Source organism: Ochotona princeps, chromosome 30, assembly GCF_030435755.1.
Source record: "Ochotona princeps isolate mOchPri1 chromosome 30, mOchPri1.hap1, whole genome shotgun sequence".
Lineage (NCBI taxonomy): Eukaryota > Metazoa > Chordata > Mammalia > Lagomorpha > Ochotonidae > Ochotona > Ochotona princeps.
Genome location: NC_080861.1, coordinates 921,413 through 939,354, shown reverse-complemented (window position 1 = coordinate 939,354; position 17,942 = coordinate 921,413). Strand labels below are relative to the sequence as shown.

Genomic DNA, 17,942 nt, shown 5'->3' with positions numbered 1-17,942 from the left:
CACTATTAGCTGTGGAGCAATGGTAGAGCTGTGTGGCATTATACGGCTCAAAGTTGATGCTAAGGGCACCTGTGTCTGCACGTGATACCCAGGACTCTCTGCTCCTCCCAGTGCCTGGGGGCCCTAAGAGAAGGTGAGCCAGCCTGTCTTGAAAGCTTGAAGGGTGTTCTTTATGGTTGGGGAGTTATCACTGTGGGCCCTCGTGTGAGACAGAGATGCAGGGCTCTATTAGGGGGTCAAAGTGTGTCTCCCTCATGATATAAGGTTGTAAAATAGAGTTGATACCCACTTTGTTATTAGACTCTGTATATGAGTCAAATGAGGTTGTATTTGTGGAAGTTAGTAGGCACCCACTCAGTTACTCCGTGGACCTAGTCTCCGGCTCGCCTGTGCCCTGCCCTACCAATGGCCTGCATTGCCCACTGCTGGCCGCAGACAACTGTAGTTTGCCATCTCCTCAGTTGGTGAGCACGTGGAAGTATCAGTGTTTGTATCGCTGCATTTGATACTTTAGTGTTAATAGCACTGCCCTGGCTAAGCCAGTCCAGTTTGCTGGTGGCCCTGTGTGCTGAGGACTGTACATGCCTTTCGTGAGCATTCAGCAGGCAGCAGCTGGACTGACTCTGAAGCTTGTCCTGGATGGCAGCTCTGCACCTGCTGCTTTCTTAGGGTTTCCAAACTGTTTGGTGAATCTGTATCTTTCTGTGCGTTCCCCAACTCCCCTCCCCACACTGAGGCCTGTAATGGCTCGGAACGTATGGTTCAGTCTGCCACTTATAAGACCCCTACTCTCCACGGGATCTAAGACTTTGTGGATCACTGTTGGGAAGTCTGCAGTGAGTTGTTCTGCTTTCTCTGACAGTTCTTGCCCAAGGCTTCATACAGTGGGTAAAACTGACATGCCAAGCAGAAGTCTAGCCCTGGGGCTTGCCCTGATCTCCCAGGTCACCACCTGGGAGTGGTCCTCCACAATTCAGAGCGAATGCCCGTTGTGCTCACACCTCAGCTCTGCCCATCAAATGCATGTCCTCATCGCCTTGAGTCTCCATAATAACCGAGCAAACTGCTTCAGACCGCGGGCAGCAGGGCGGAGGGCAGATGAAGAAGCACACCAGAGAACTGCCTATGGTTGCTTTCCTCCGTAGCAGGAGACAATTTCCTGGACAAACCACAAGAACTGACCTGAAAGTGATGTCTTCCAGGATCTAGGTGGTGCCTTTGCTATCTCAAGTTCATACTGGTATTGGTGTTGAGGACTGGGGACCAGGTTGTCACCAGAATGCCTTGGAAACAGAATCTAGCTGTGGTGTTGGGAACAGCACGCAGCAAGGCAGAGTAGCTGGAACACGCTCAGTAGCTGGAAGAATACCAGGCTCAGACAATAACCCAGAATCTGAACTTTAGGGTCAAGCGTATTGTGAGACAGACCCAACCTCTGACACTTACTCTCCTATGATGAACAGGGTCGTGGAGTTCTAGATTTGTTGTGTCTTTGAAGGACGGCCTGCAAGTCAAATGGCTCATTTCCTGCAGAAGCGAGTGTTATTTTAAGAGTCCTCTGAGGGCAGCTGTCTCCTGGCTGCCCAAGCTGCCTGGGTCCAGGTATTAGACCAGCCAGGCTAGTGTGCTTGCAGCAGCTGGACGGAGTGTCTGCAGCTGTTTTCTGTGGCTGAGATACTGGTCTGTCCCGTTAGCCGAGCCGGAGAGAGCTAACTGTGTGAGCTTGGCGTTGTCTGCTGCACACCAGGCTGGAGACTGGATGGATGGCAGTTCCGCTCTCCACAGTGGGCTTTTAGAGGAAGGTGGCAAGCTTCTGTCTGTGGCTTTTCTCAACTTCCACTCCTGCTGTTGTGCCTCTAATTCTATCCCACAGGGTCTTCGTGGCTGCAGTTAGAGGTGAGACATTTATCTCTCTGTTAGTGGCATGAGGAGTTGTGTATTTGTGTATTTTTGCGAATCTTCTGAAGATGGTGCCTTGACTGTCATCTCAGAAAACTAATGAAGTGTGGACAGGGAAGTGCACTCAGGGTCCAGATCGCCTAGGAAAAATTCCAGCTAGTTTCTCAGGAATGATAAACGGTCTTCCCCCATTGTCCATGCCCTGCTAACGCCCTAGGGAATCACATCTGTGTCCACAGCCATGAAGAAAGGATTCACAAAACAATGGAGAACAATGCCAGTTGGTGATTGAAAGACTGTGGTCTGAGATCTCCAGAGAACCGGGGCAGGATTGATAGCGCAAGGAGAGGGACCTGTGAAAGCTGATTAGGACGTTATCTGTGCCTTGTTCTTATCAGGGAACAAGGAGATGCTTGTTCGCAGTAAAAGCTGGTGAATGTAGCCAGCGTGCAAGGAATCGGACAGCTTTAATCTGAACACTTCCTTATCATGGGGGTCATCGGAGTGTCTTTCTCCACTGCAGGCTCTCTGAGTCAGAAGAGTCAAATGACACCCTTCAAAGGGCGACCTGGATTCTTCCAGAGACACTCCCTCCCACCTGCCCTCATCTTCCTGGGACCTGGGCCAGGGCCCTGGAGAGAGGGACGCTCTCCGTATTGTCCCACCCACACTGGGGAGACCACAGTTGTCCAAGCAGGGCTGTTGTGTTCTGTTCCCGCGACAGGTGTCAGAAAACTGACTTGGGGCCCTTCCTGTGGTGCCTACCCAGCAGCTGGCAGCGGGCCGGAGCTCCTGCTTGCCTGGCTTTCCACCCCAGGTCCATTGTCTGACAGCTTGGTGGAGTTGGCTTTAGACTGGCTTTATGGCTGCAGCAAATGTGCAAAATGTAACACTTCTAGCTTGTATCAAATAGACATGGGCTTACCCCAGAAACAGTAGCTGTTCGTAACTAAGGAACAGCTCAAATCCTGCAAGAGAAACTGTTGCTGACAGGTAATAAACAAAAGCCCAAAGTCTGAATCTGTGGTGAAGGACTCTCATGCTAGGACAAGGACTCAGAGTGGTTTAGGAAGGAGTGTGCAACCCAAGTCTTGGGGTATTTCCAGGCTTACACAAGCACTGATTAATACTGGTTAAGAATTAGTAAGATGAGTGTCATGGTTATCTAGAGCTTACGTCCTCTAATTCTGCTTAAACTGCTCTCTGACTTCAGCTGTGTTGGGTGAAGTGCCTGGCAGCATGTACTCCCTGGCAGCGTGTACTCCCTGGCAGTGTGTACTCCCTGGCAGTGCGTACTCCTGAGCCCCTTGACAATTGGTGAGCTTAGGACAGAACTTGGCATGGGTCAAGGCTCCTGCCGAGGCTCATGTCACAAGCGCTCACCCTATTCCTGGGCTAAAGATTCGTGCCAAGTTGGCAAAACACGTGGAGAGCTGGTGCATGACACCCGTGTTGGGCAGTTTCACAGCACCTCGTATTTGGACAGTACCCTCTGTCCTCTCGCAGGCCTAGCCCCAGATAAGGGGCAGCACAGTCATTTCCTCCCCTTGGCTGCCCAGCCTATGTGCTCCCTGTGCAGAGCAACATGAACAGCTTCACTACCCACTGCTAGGCCCCAAGACCCTTCTGCAGTCAATTTCTCTGAGCCGCTGAGTGAGCCAGCAATTACTGAGCATCTTACTTGTGCTTACTTACTCCTTGCATGGACAGGCGTCTTTCCTGGAAATGTGATGACCCTGATCCCAGCTTGCCAAAGACTGAACTGCAGATTCCGCCTGTTGCCGCAGCCCTGTGTGTACACGAGCACTCGGCTGCAGGGCCCTGCATTGTCTTCTGGCGTTGGCGCCGTGTTGGTGTGAGCCGCACACATGCACCTTGTGCCACCTTTTACTTAGAAATTCAGATCTCTATCATAAGAAGTTCTGTTCACTCAAATAGAATTGAAAATAAGGTTATTTTGGTGCTATGATTTTTGAAAATCCATCCATGTTTTTTTTGTAAACATGTTCTATTGAAGACCCGTTTTACTTGCCCAAGATCTAGAGAGAGAGAGTTCTTTAGGGATTCCTGTAGCCACTGGAGGCTGGGCAGCCTGCTACAGTGGCAGCTGGATTGACCCACCTCTACCTGCCCCCTTCAAGCCTCCCTTTCCAGACACTTCCTTCTGTCACCCCAACACTGCCCCCTGCAGCGAGGAGTTCCATCTCCTGAGGAGCATGCGTTCCGGGGCATTCACAGTGTTCCCTGTTTCAGCGTGAACCAGGAGAGAGCAGACCTTCAACCCAAGAGAAAGGAAGGACTCGGCCTCTGTTTCACCCTGCTAGGGGCCAGGAGAGATTCATCTGTGCCCCTTCACCCCGGGCACAGCTCTGTGGATTGGGCGCCATGATCCCATCTCCAAAGTGGAGACAGCCTCAGAGGGGTTGGATGTCTTACTCTAGCCAGCTGTGCAGCTATTTGACTCAAGGGGACTTGGGGCAGTGGGACTCCAGGGGTGGCGCTCCAGGTGTGTTAGTGGTCCTAAAGGGTTACTTCTGTCCAGTGGCTCTCTCTTGGATCTCAGCATGTGTTGTATGGGAATGGCTTCTGTTCTCTTCCTTGCCCCCATCTAACAGGAGCTGACCCGCTGAACAGTTGCCCCTGCCCCAGACTGAGGCTGCTGGCCCCATGATGGCTTTGACTGCTGTCTGAGGCACCCTAGTGGGTTTGAGTGAGTCAGCACCTTCCGCAGCCTTCAGCGTGGGGCTCTCAGCACAGGTGGTTGTTTATGACAGCTGTGTGGCTGAGTCCCGTGCATGGGGGAAGCCTTGACTTGCTCTAACTGGGAGAAGGACAGAGAGAAGCAGGTTGGGGGAATTGCTGGGCCTGGTGACTCTTGGGGACATCAATGGATATGGGGAAGGAAAGGCGGAGTTTAGGGAAGCCCCTGTAGTGACTGCTGTGTTAGGCTCTAGGCTTTGTCATGGTCTGCAGGAGGCTGGGGGAACTGCAGAAGTTTGCGGACTACACTCTCTCCAGCAGGTGAATTTTAAGGTGGCACAGAGTCAGAGCCAAAGGGACAGCCAGAGGGACGGTGAGGACACAGTTTTCACGTCAGCCTGTAGGGGCCTTGCTCCAGCTCTGACATCTGCGTGGCCTGATGGAAACCTTGCCCTCTCCAGCAGTAAGTGGGAAGGAATTTGCTAGTGCTCCCCAGGCTCCCTTCCCCTGAGCTTGGGCTAACACTGGACAGCCGTCCAGCAGCCTCCATTCTCAGACTCGTGTGCTGCGTTTACAGGAGTGTTTGCCTCTGTGTGTGTGCTTTGTTGAAACGACGGGAGGTTCAGTTTTCTGTCACTGCTCAGATAAGCTGCATGTAATGAGCCAATTTCACTCCAGTGTTCAGATTTTGCATCAAATTTCTCCATCATTTTATTTTGACGCTCATACTTTTTGGGCTTTTTCATCAGGACAGATTTCTTGATTCCCAAGCGTATATTTTCAAATGGCCAGTGTCGTCCCTGTGGAGCGCTCTGTGAGCCACCTGCACCTTCCATGCTGGCAGATGTTGGAAATCAGCAAAGAGGGAAGTGTTCAGGTGAAGTGCCATAGGGCGTGATGCTCTTGAATTAACAAATGAAGTCCTAGTTTCTGTTGTGAGGCTCCAGGGCTTTGAGGTCAAGACATTGTTGCTCCTTTGGAAGCTCTTCTAGTTAGCAAAGGCTAACTAGGAATGTTCTCAAACCCTCCATGGCGAGGAAGGTGTGCTGCCGCCAGGATCTTCGCAGTGGGTCTGTACAAGCCAAGGTTCCACAGGGTCAGTGCTGCTCTGGGGCGCAGCTTGCACCACGACCTCGGGGTGACTCCCACCTACCCCAGGAGCCCTGTCTGCCAGCCGGGAGATCAGGCTCTCCCCAGGAGGTTGTCATGTACAGGTTTGTAGGATGAACAAAGACAATAGGAGTGAAGTTGTTTTCAGCATCCCAGGTTGGCCCCTGGCTTCTCCTTCATCAACGTGGTTACTGTTCCCAGATGTCAGGGAACCAGCTCTTTCAGGAGTCATCCCTGGGATCCCCTTAGTGACAGCTGTTGCAGTCACTGCTTTCCTGCTGTCACGTGGCTTAGGACTTGCCCTTTCCTAGCCCTCTGGGGGTCTGTGTCGTATCCGTGATCCTTCAGTAAAATATAGCAAACACACCTCTTTTCCAGTGAGCTTCCTGCCGATTGCATGAGCTATTCCCTGGATAGAGGAAGCACTGACCCATTTCACAGTCTAAGAAACTGAGGCTTATTCTCCATCTCGTACTGTGAGCAAATGACAGATGGACTTGCACCCCATTCTCCTGCCCCTGAGCCTCTGTATTCTTCTGGCACTCTCTCTTCAACCTCTAATTACTGGACAGTGTAGTGCGATGCATGGCTGTCTCCTTAAAGCATGCAGAGGTTTTCTTGTGCGTGTGTATTTGTGTGTTTGTGTGTGTGTATGTATCTGTGTATGTCTGTATGTGTCTCTGTGTGTGTGTGCTTGTCTGTGTGTGTTAGCAATGTTCAATGGTGTGGAATCGGGAGACACAGGGCAGCCTTGCCTTGCTCGGAGTGTGTGCGTGTAGTGACCCACATACTTGCCAGCTACCTCACGTTTCTTTTGGCTTCAGTGCTGGAAAGCAGCTTCCTCCCTCCCTGTCTCACCTTGCAGGGCTCTAAGCAGCATTGAGAGCAGAGGGTGGCGGGGAGAGGGCAGGCAGCAAAAGGCCAGCTCTATCTGAGGCTTCTCCCCAAGCCAGGTGTTTCTTTGTGGTGCTTTGAGATTCTTTTCAAATCCAGCCCCAGGGCCATGGGCTCCTGGCTCACGGAGCTGCCACACTTTGAAAATGGTGCATAGAATTTAAGATGGGCTTCCCCAGGAAACTTCCCGACCCATGGCTCTGCTGCCAGCAGTTCTGCTTCCTCTGAGAACGAACCCTGGTGGCTTCAACGGGTACGTGGACACCTTCCACCGGTGGAGCTTGCTGAAGCGAGGGCAGAGGGGGCTCGTGGAGCAGCCCGTGCCCACACAGGGGCGGCTGATGGGAAGACCTGTTTCTCACCCTCAGCTCCTCACCTCCACCTTCAGCTGAGTCCCCTGACTTAATATTTCTCTTTAAGGACACTTACCTTGAAAAAATTGGGCTGCCCTCTATTTTGAAAGGATGCTTTATATTTCAAGCCTAAATGGAAAGCTAACCCTGCTTACTGTGAATCTCTGAGAGTAAATACGGTGAAATGAATGCCATGTGAATGCCTGGCTCGGCCTGGCTGCCTGCCAGAGGCCGTGGGCTTAGGCCTGCGCTAGGCCGGGGAGTGTGGACAAGCTTCGACAGGTGCTTGCCTTGCCCTGCAGGAGGCACAAGGAGCTGACCCTGAGCTGAATGAGGGCGTGCTTTGCCCTTGTGACCAAGCTCAGGACCAGGGGGTCAGGCAGGCGTGGGGCCGGAATGGCATCTCCCTGAATCACTGCCTCTCAGGATGGCCCTGCGCACGTGCCTAGCCAGGGCTGTCCCCCAAGCCCTGGAATACCGCCCCGCCCTACCAACCTGGGGAATGACCGAGGACACTTCTGAACTCCAGCCTCCTGCAGAAGGGCCTTTGCATGGTGGATATCCTCTGTGGCTCACGCATCCCTCAGTTCATATCCTAGTGGCAGAAGTGGTCAGAGAAGGCTACCCAGCTTTCAGGTCAGTCCATTTCTGGAATCTTCCGTCTTGCCCCCTTGGAAACCTAGGTACTCTGTGCTTTCCATCAGGCTTCTGGAATCACACTCGTATTCCAGTCCCTCCACCCCACCTTTTTCCTGCTCCACAATTCCAGCTGGAAGGGTAGAGTTTTGTAGGGTGGCCTTGAGTACACCATGCTTGCCTCCCATCCCTTACAGCCACGCGCAAGCGTCCCACAGCCTGGGTGAGCGTGCCTCGCCCTTCTCTCCCCTCTGTCCCCTGCTCGCTGGTTCTGGCTGTCCTGGTAGCCTTTCTGCAGCTCCTGTCCTCCAAGGTGCATGCCCTTGGTGTGTGTAGACAGCTTGGTCCAGCAGCACACAGAGCAGGGGACACACACAGGTGCTGAAACTAGGCCAGACCTGGCTGCTACAGAGGGCTCCCTCTGGAAGCCTGCAGCTACCCACGGGGAGCTGCAGCCCACGGAGCCTTGCATCAGCTGGTGGGGAGCCTGATCTCAGGTAAGGCAGCTGGACCCCATCTGCAGAGGCAAGGGCCTTTTGGTATGGGCACCATGCCTCCCTGTGAGCACACAGTCCTTTCCATGTCAGGGTACACGGGAGAGTGACGCAGGGGAGGGGGCTGTGGAAGGGTGGGTCTGGCCCAGGCGCTATCCAGGGAGCTTAGTGAGCAACACCAGTCCATGGTGGAATGATGGGCATGCCTTCCAGGGCTTAGCTGTGCAAGATGGGGCAGTCCTGCCCATGTGAGTGAGTAGGCTCTGGCTTGGCCATCTGTGATGAGCATAATAAACTACTTGTTAAAAATATTGTGTGTAATCATCTCCTCTTAGAGTGTGAAATGTGTGAAATGTTAGTTAATGTAAGGCAGTGTTAACTTGCGTGTAATTTCCCGTTAGAGAAAGCAATATTAAGTGACATGTTTGGACTGGCATAAGAGTGTGTGTTGTCAAGACAGTGTTCTTCCTCCCATCAGATAGTCTGTAGGAGAAATGAGAGAGAAGCTGAAGGCCAGGCAGTCAGCAGCAAGCCCTGAGCCAAGAGAATGGGTCTGAAAAGGGACCCTGACAGTCACTGTCTAACTCCTAGAGGGACAAGAGCTGGAGCCCAGAGAGCCCAGCACTGCTCTCGCCACGCACGACTGAGGGAGGCACTGCATGTCACCTGTGTCCTCCCCGCAGGGAGCACAGAGCACCTCTCCTCACCTGTGTCCTCCCCGCAGGGAGCACAGAGCACCTCGTCTCACCTGTGTCCTCCCCGCAGGGAGCACAGAGCACCTCTCCTCACCTGTGTCCTCCCCGCAGGGAGCACAGAGCACCTCGTCTCACCTGTGTCCTCCCCGCAGGGAGCACAGAGCACCTCTCCTCACCTGTGTCCTCCCCGCAGGGAGCACAGAGCACCTCGTCTCACCTGTGTCCTCCCCACAGGGAGCACAGAGCACCTCGTCTCACCTGTGTCCTGCCCGCAGGGAGCACAGAGCACCTCTCCTCACCTGTGTCCTCCCCGCAGGGAGCACAGAGTGACCCAGTGTGAAGGTGTCAGGATGGGTTCTCTGCCTCAGACTAAGGGGTGCACAAGCCCTTTGTGTAGAGGAGTAAGACTTAGGATTGAGTGTTTGTGATTAATAACTAAGTCTTGAAGGGCGCGATCGTGGAGTCTTAGTTGTGTTTGAAGTGAACTGAGCCTGAGCTGTTGAGAACACCAGCACTTGCAATCAGGAACACGGTGTGGGTGTTGAGCGGCAAGACCTTTCCAGGGGCTGCAAGAGGACCTGTCTCAACAGATGTTAGTCCAAGTTTGGTTTTTCTTTTTTTTTTTTTAAAGATTTATTTTATTTTTATTACAAAGTCAGATATACTGAGAGGAGGAGAGATAGAGAGGAAGTGGAGCTGCCGGGATTAGAACCAGCGGCCATATGGGATCAAGGCGAGGACCTTAGCCACTAGGCCACGCTGCCGAGCCCTAAGTTTGGTTTTTCTTAAACTGATCTTTTAATTCCATTTTGCACAAATGTTTCCCTTTAATTTTATTTATTTTAGAGACAGAGAGACAGAAAGGGACAGAGCGAGGCTCAGCCCCTGTCCAACCTCCATTATCCAAACAGCATGAGCTGGGCCTGGCAGAAGCCAGGATCCTCACATAAGTAGTAAGGAACACGACCATTGGAGCCAGAGCCAGCTCCTGCCTGCCTGAGTGTCCCAGGATGGCAAGCAGCCCTGAGTTGTGCCAGCAGTCACGTGGGGGCTTCTAAAGCCTGTGTTAGCCTGTGGTCAGTAGTGGCCCCGGGCACTGGGGATGAGAAGCAGGCCCGGTGCTGGCCCTGGACTCACAGTGTTGAGCCATCAGTATCAAGTCGAAGCCAAGCAGACATTTCCCCAAGTTCTCCCTGAAACGTCCAGCTGCCCACTGGAAGCTTGTGGGCGTGGCTCAGGACCTGCAGCCCAGGAAAGGTGCCCCTATAACTTTGTTAGGTTGCCTTCAGCAGTGCCCACCTGTCTGTGCTGCTGGCGTTGAGGAGGAACTTGTAAGCTTCTCTGCGGGAGCCTGTGAGGGCAGCAGTGCGTGTGGCGTGTGAAGCTAGGTAGCAAGGATGGATGGGGACAGGGATGCACTGGGTGAATACAACCATTTTGTTGGATGGTAAAGGCCACCTTTACTCCCCAAAGTGGGCCCTTACAAAGTTCTCGTGCAGAAACCTTTCCATCTTCCAGCTGTGTACCGCATTAGCTCCCCTAATGGGCTGGAAAACTGGTATTAATGGTGCATGGAGAGTATGCCAGCTGTGGTCTTACGGTTGGCATCTTTCTGAGGGTGGCAGAGTGAGGGCCCTGCATCATGTCAGTGTTATTATTTTTAAAGATTTATTTTTATTACAAAGTCAGATATATATAGAGGAGGAGAGAAAGGGAGGAAGATCTTCTGTCCATTGATTCATTCCCCAAGTGGCCGCAACGACCGGAGCTGAGCTGATCCGAAGCCAGGAGCCTGGTGCCTCTTCTGCGTCTCCCACACGGGTGCAGGGTCCCAAAGCTTTGGGCCGTCCTCAACTGTTTTCCCAGGCCACAAGCAGGGAGCTGGATAGGAAGCAGGGCTGCTGGAATTAGAACTGGCTCCCGTATGAGATCCCAGCACCTACAAGATGAGATGCTAGGCTACCGCACTGGGCCCCCATGTCAGTGTCCTTGTGGCCATCTTGGTCGGTTCCCTTCACGTCCTCCTTTGTGTCCCTCCTCTTTCACAACACCCTGAAAAGTAAAGAACAGGAGCAGAAGTGTGCCCAGCTTAGGGACTGTGGGAGGTCGGCGAAGGTGGCGTCGTTGCCCTTGGCCTGGAGCCGTGCAGACAAGCCAGCTCTGGTCACCAAGGTGTGCTGCTGCTGACGCTCACACTGCGGTCAGGTGACCTAGCTGCCTTTTCCTTAACAAAACACTCCAGGCAAGGTGAGTTAAGTGGCAAAAACCAGTTTTTTGTGGCTGTGCAAGCTGGAAGCCCATGATGCATGTGCCAGCTGTGAGTCAAAGGCAGGTGGAGTGAGAGGGCAGGGAGAGGTTTTCAGAGCATCACTCCGGCCATTTGCTAAAATATATTCTAGTTAGTCAAGGGCCGTACCTTCACAACGACTTTCTTCCCTTGTGCACTCCCGTCCCCTGGAAGCTGAGCTGTGTCAACGTCAGGCTAGTTCTGAGCATGGAGATGCCTCAGCAGAACCCTGCCCACAATAGAAGCCTATCACGGGTCCCACTGTGTGGGCCACCCGTCAGCTGCTCTATGTTGTTCCTAAAGAATTGGCAATTTATCGACTTGGAAAAATTTACAGCAAGGTGCAACTCACCACTGCAATTCTTCCTCAGTCACAGAGTGTGTTTGTGTTTGGAGGACAAAGGGGTGATTCAAGGACCAGGAGCAGGAGCTGGTGGTTTGTGATGGTCCCGGTTCCCAGTCATGACCTGGGACTAGGTTCCCAGCCACTGAGGAGCCACTGGACCTGGAGCAAGTTGCTCCCGTCTCTGAGCTGCTGCTTCCTGGTGGGAGAAATAGTGATAATATCCCCAATGACAGGAGGCGAGTGCGCACATCCTGACAGCAGGCTGACAAATTCCCTCAGCCTGTGATCTGTGAACGGCCTGCAAATGTATGCAGATGTTTATAAAAACATGTGCTTATGTATTTTCTCTCAAACTGCACTTCGGTCAGATTCCCTAAGAGATTTGTGCTGTCAAAATAGGGTAAACGCTAAACTTTCTCAGATAAAGAACTCTACTTGCGAAAAAAAAAGGTTAAACTCGATTTAAATAAATTTACCGTAAGCCCAGCTCTTAGTGAACAAACATGTCCAATCAGGCGCTCCCTTCCCACTGTGGGCCTGGCTCCGCTCTGCGGCTGACAGCTTAGGTAATCAAACAATGCATTAAATATAGTTTCTGCTTTCAAAGATGGTATCAGGCGGCATTCTGGCAGGAAACAGATGGCATATTCAAATTAGGTAGTTTGAAGAAAAGTAAATAAAGGGATTGTTTACAGAAGGGTGGGCAGGGTGTTATAAACCAGAGAGGCAGTGTGGATTAGGGGCTGCCCTGGTGGGCATCATGGTCACTGGGCAACCTGGGAGAAAGCAGGGCATGAAGGACAGCTCACAGCACTGTGACCTTTCTTACTCCCTGAGCAGGGAGGCAGCCCAGCTTCCAGGGACCCGACCAGAGCAGGCAACAAGAGGGTGCATTGACCTGGAGGGGCAGGTGGTGGGTCCTCCTTAGACACCGTGGCAGGGCGAACGGGTAGAGGTAAGGTCATTAGAGACGCAGGCATCTCGATGGGAAAGAGTGGGTCGTGTGTCCAGAGGCTGAGCGTGACCCCTGCACGTTAGGGGAAACATCGTAGCAATATCTGACAGCTCACATCCCGAGTTTGTGGAAGCCTCTGGCCAGCTCAGCTTCTCTGAATGTCAGCACAGAGCTGAACCCAATTGTGGTGCTTAATATTAATCAAAATGTTGAGCTGATTTCTACCACTTCTTCTCTAAAAACTTGTGTTTTAATCTAACTATAGCCTTTTGCACAACTGGGTGGAGATCTCGTGAGGCGCTACTCTAGAGGAGAGCAAGGATGACAGGGCACACCCAGAGCCTGATGCGCCACAGTGCTTGTCCTCAGTAGCTCTCGTCAGCTGCAGAACTGCACAGAAACACAGGGATTCCGGGCACAGGCATCTGTGGGTTCAAGCCCAGGGTTTCTGACTGCTTGCTGTGATGCTTGGCTCATCCTTCTGGGTCTTAGGTTTCTCATTCTGTGAATGGGAAGTGGTGAAGACTGCGCGAGATGATTCGTGCACCACACCTTGCACACAGCGAGTGCGCAATGACTGATGCTCTCATTGTTAGAGGCCAGGTTTGAGATGAGGACTGTATCTTCCTTGTGTCCCTGCAGCCTCTGCAGCCTCTCTCAGGCCCCTGGTTCTGACAGGGTGCTGAGCAACGTGCTGACAGATTGCATGCAAGAAAGACGGATTGAATCTTGAACGAGTTGGTACTCTCCTAATCAGGCCCCACATCAGCTGGGCTTGCGTAATGAAGCTTGAACCCAGCGCCAGGAGCCCTTTCTTTTGGAACCGCATCCATCAGTCCCGACTTCTGCACACCGCCCCTGCAAGTGGTGCCTTTTGGAGCCCCTTATCACGTGTAGAAGCCTGCTCTCCAGTCCCGCTCTCATGTAAATGCAAACGGGACCCCATTCATCAAGGGGACACAGCAGTGTCCTGGCAAACTAAACTGCCTCATGTACAGTGAATACAAATTCCACCCACAGCATATTTAGCAGCCTTTGCAAGGACGGGTTGCTGCCACTGGCGAGATAAAACCCCTGTATGTCACAGTGTGATGGTCACAACAGTGTGAACTTGAAAATGACACATACCTTCTGTGAACCCCTTAGCTCCTGGCTGTGAGAGCTCCTACCAAGCAGAGTGTTTAGCGGTCCTCTGCCAAGCAGCTCTCTGTAAAACACACACTCAACCTCTTTTTATTATTATTTTTTTGCGGAGAGATTGGGAGAAGCTTCCCTGAGTTCACTGAATACTCAGGCACTGAAGTCCTGCCAAAGGCCTTGTTCTCAGGGAAGGTTGCTGAGGCGTTCCAAAGGCACTTGCGTGTTTTGCTTCATTCATTCCTTGAGAAGACATTTACAGGCACAAAGCAGATGCTTCCAGTTTGAGGGGAAAAGAGGCAAACACAATAGCCCTTGTTCTCAAGGGGCACTTGGCTCTTCTGATGGCGAAGGGCACATGGGTACATGCAGCGTGCCATGTGCAACAAGTACCGTGACACAGAGATGTCGGGGCAGGGCTGAAGCAGCCTGGAGGGTCCCGGGAAGCCTTCGTGGGGGAGAAGGGAGTTGCTGCACGTGGCTCTCTGGAGATCCTGATTTTAGACTTTGCACCTTTTTGTCTAGAAGTTGTGATAGTTGTGATTCAAAATAAGGTTTAGACGCAGGATTTAAGTGATTGTAGAATTTTTTCTCTCCCCCTTTTCCATCATTCTGGTCTCACTTCTCTGATTGGATTGAGGGCTCCTTTTCCTGGACCTCCTGGAATACTGCGGTGGCTGGGGAGAGGGCATGGTGGGTGTGCCTTCTGGATGCTCACTGGGGGTGGAGGATATTTCCACTGGCATTTCAAGGAAGGCACCTTGTTCTGTGCTGTGGCATTTGCCAGTGAATGATTCTGAGGGCAACTGGTGTCTGATTTGCTGGCTGCAGAGACATTTTATAGTTTCTACCTGAGTACCTGTGCTTATTAGACCATGCTGCATCCTTTCAAATGCACACCTTTGTATTTGTAGATGATTTATAAGGCTTAGCTTCTTTAAGAGCTAAACACACACACACACATACACACACACACACAGAGAGAGAGAACCTTTTAGGCCTTTTTGTAGCTCTACAAGTTTTCGATGTCTTCATTTATTGCTTGTAGAGAATGCACTCTTTGCTGCTGTTTCTTGTACAAGTCACGGGGATGTTGAGTGTTTCTGATCTCATGTGTTGAATCTTGCACTTTCTCCTGGCTTTTAGTTTTTACCTGTTTTTTCTACATCTTGAGACAGGTTGTCAAGTTGTTGTTTCATGTGTGGGATGAGTCGTCATTGCCCTTGGAGACACTACCTTTCCTTCCCTGTGATCTGTGATTCCGTTTCTACTTAAAAACTGGCTTGGTGTGGGCAAGTTGGGGGAGGCAGGTGATGCTGGGATCCTGTGGCCAAGCAGAGCCACCCACCGTTCTTTGCTAGCTCACTCTGGCGGCCCTGGAGAGCAGAGGGGATCAGAAGAGAAGAGGCAGAGCCTGGCATGCTGGCACAGAAGGGGTTCTCAGACTGTCCTAAGACTGGCCAGGGTCTGGTCTGGATCTGCTGGCAGGTGTGCAGTTAATGTAGGCGCAAGCCATGACGTTAACAACATCAGAAACTCAATAGACCATTGCGGCCATACTTGGGTTTGATTTGAAAGCAGGTGATACAACACCCTCAAAGTAATAAGCTCCTCGCAGAGATGAACTACAATTCCATCTGGCAATTACATTAATGTCTCTGACAGATCGCGAGCACAGAGAGCTGCAATTATGATACATCTCGCTCTTCAGCGTGGCGGGCTCACATCACTCATGTTGGCTTGAAGCATAATGGGAGGGAAGAGTGGACGGCTCCTCACTTTAAGTGGAAATGCCTTCCTCTGATTTCCACAGTTTTACCAATAGCACTTAAGTAATTAACTCCTTTCCCCCCTGTGTTTGAATGAAATAATACATAGAAGCAAATGTACCTTCATTTTTTTTTTTTTTTTGAGCTCATGCAAGTAACTTCACTTCGGATGTGTAACTTTTCTGGTAACAATGTGGGAGGCAGCTTCAGCTCCCTGTGCGGGATAAGAGATGATGATTCGCCCGTGCTGCTAAGTGCAGGGAAGGGCGGGAGTGAGCCGAGAGAAAGCATGTGGATGGAGGGCTCTCGTCGACTTAACGTCTCCAATTTGCCACTTGTCGGTGTGCAGATTTGCTTAGTGTGGCTGGGGTTCCACTTCTAGCCTGAAAGCTGAACAAAATAGGGGCGTGAAAATTAAATGAGCTACCATGAAAGTCTGGCACGGAATACGTGCTCTGAGGAAGTGGACTCTTTAAAATTGTAGTGTATTGCTAAAGCAAAGCCCAGCCAGAGTGGCTCCTACAAGGAGCCCTCATCTAATATCCGTGACTGGACGATGATGGCCCATGTGGAGATAACGGCATCTCGCCATTATTTCACACCAGGAAAGCCAAGCTATGGTGCTGAAACAGCAGATCTTCTGGGAAGGCCCGGGGCTTGCCACCGCATCTGAAGGTCAGTTCCTGGAGCATGGTGTGGGGAGGAGAAGGGGAGATGGGTGCCAGTAGGGAGCCTGTCTTCATTGCCATACTTGTCAGGACTCACAGATTGTGTAGCTGGGAGACCCCACACTTAATGCAGATTTGTGAAAGCCTGGAGGCAGGGATAGAGAACCCATTACAGGGTAGAACCCTCCCCTCTGGGATTAGTGGAGTGATTGGCCACAGCTCACTGTGCAGGGCCGTGAAGCCAAGTTCTGCAGTTTTAACTCCAGGAGCTCAGGGCTTGGATGGAGTGCCTGCCCCTCCCCCCCATGGTCTGTGGGTAGCATGTTAGTGTTGAATGAGCAGCTGACTTGAAATGAGACCACGTTTGATGACTGATGCCTCCAGGATGGAACTCCACCTTCTCTGACTGTCCTTGCGTACTGGTGTGGCATAGGTGAGAGGCCCTTGCCCTGCCCACAGTCTGGATGACACGCTTGGATGCTGAGCTCGGTGCAGCCCCTCCCTCCAGGTGTAGACGAATCTTTCCACAGAGCTGCAAAGTTGTCTCTGCTGGTGCCTGTTCATCTCCTGCTTGGCTGGCCTCCAAGGGAGCAGCTGGTGTAAGTCAGGCCTGGTTCCTAGCCTCCACCCCACAAAACTCGCTTCTTGGGAAGAGCCCATCCAGCTCCCACGGCCATTCAAATGTTCTGGGGAGCTAAATTAAGACATTTCCCATGAGATAATGTTTCCATAGAAACCTATCCTATGCCGAAGTTGTAGAAGCTTGGATTCTTAATGAGGCCACTCTTTGGGCAAAGCGAGTCAGCTCTGCAGCACTGGCTTAGCAGAAGACAGCCTGACACTTTCTGAGCACCGTCTTTACAGAATTCTCCTGGTACAGCACAGGGGCTTCCAGGTAATACATTGTCCAGAGCTGATCACGGTGCGGAGCTGGGCTAGTGCAAGTAGCGTGAGGGAGCAGCTGTCAGGTTGTACCCAAGATGCATGAGCTGTCCTCCACTGATCCATCAGGGAACCTCATATTCATCAAAAGCACCAGAATGCATGCAGTCAGCCCTTCAATGGCGGCTTGTGGGTAATCTCCCAAGTGGTTGCCCAGGAGGGTGGAAGGGGGTGTACCAGAACTTCCTTTCAGAATGGAGCGCCTGTGCAATTCCTTGACTCCAGGATGGCAATCACTTTGCAAAAAGTTGAGTGTGTTCTCGAGAGAGTATTCCTCACAGTCATAGCACAGGGTGATGCTTCCTATGAGAGCAGATGTATTTTAGACTGTCTAGGCCAAGAGAATTCTCCGCAAAGGACACTTGTATATCAAAGACTCAGAGGAAGCTTAGCGATACTTCCTGTTCAGTTTTGTTTCATGCATTGCTTTCTAACCTTGCTGTTTCTGGAATATGCCCTATCTCTCTTGACGGTTCCCGCTTTGGGAATCCATCATACTTTTCATGCTGTAATCTCTATGGCTACCGTCAAAGGCAGAACCTAGAGCTGAACAGATAGAGGCTGGCCAGTGCACCTTTGCTGCCGTGTTTAGTCTCACTAGTGCTAACAGCAGACCAGCATGGCAGGAGGAGTCCATGGGTGTCTGCACTGTTAGCTGTATTAAGGAAAAGCCACTGAAGGGGTGGAGTCGGGGCAGATGTTACAGAGACGTTCTGGGAGCCTGTGGCCCTGGCCTTATCATATGCTGAAAGGAAACCACCTGCCATCACAGAACAATAACTGGGCAAACAAAGAAATACGTGGTGGGCACATTGGTGACCTCAAGTGGGGGTAAATGGCTCAATTATCTTCTTGCAGGGCACTTTTTAAAGCTTAATTTTAACTGATACATAAAATAAATAGAGGTAATCACATCTGTCTTCTAACACATTCATCATTTCTTTATGGTGAAAATATTCATTATCCTTTCTTACAGATTTTTAAAGAAAAATGCATTATAATTGCCACTATGGTCACCCTGTTGTACAATTGAACTCCAGGCCTTCTCTCCCCAGTA

The 17,942-nt window shown here is 51.5% G+C and overlaps 1 protein-coding gene across 1 annotated transcript in view; it reads left to right on the top strand.

Moving 5' to 3' along the window:
• CLSTN2 (calsyntenin 2) overlaps nucleotides 1-17,942 on the top strand; it is a 435,481-nt gene that overhangs the window by 112,995 nt on the left and 304,544 nt on the right. The window lies entirely within an intron of this gene.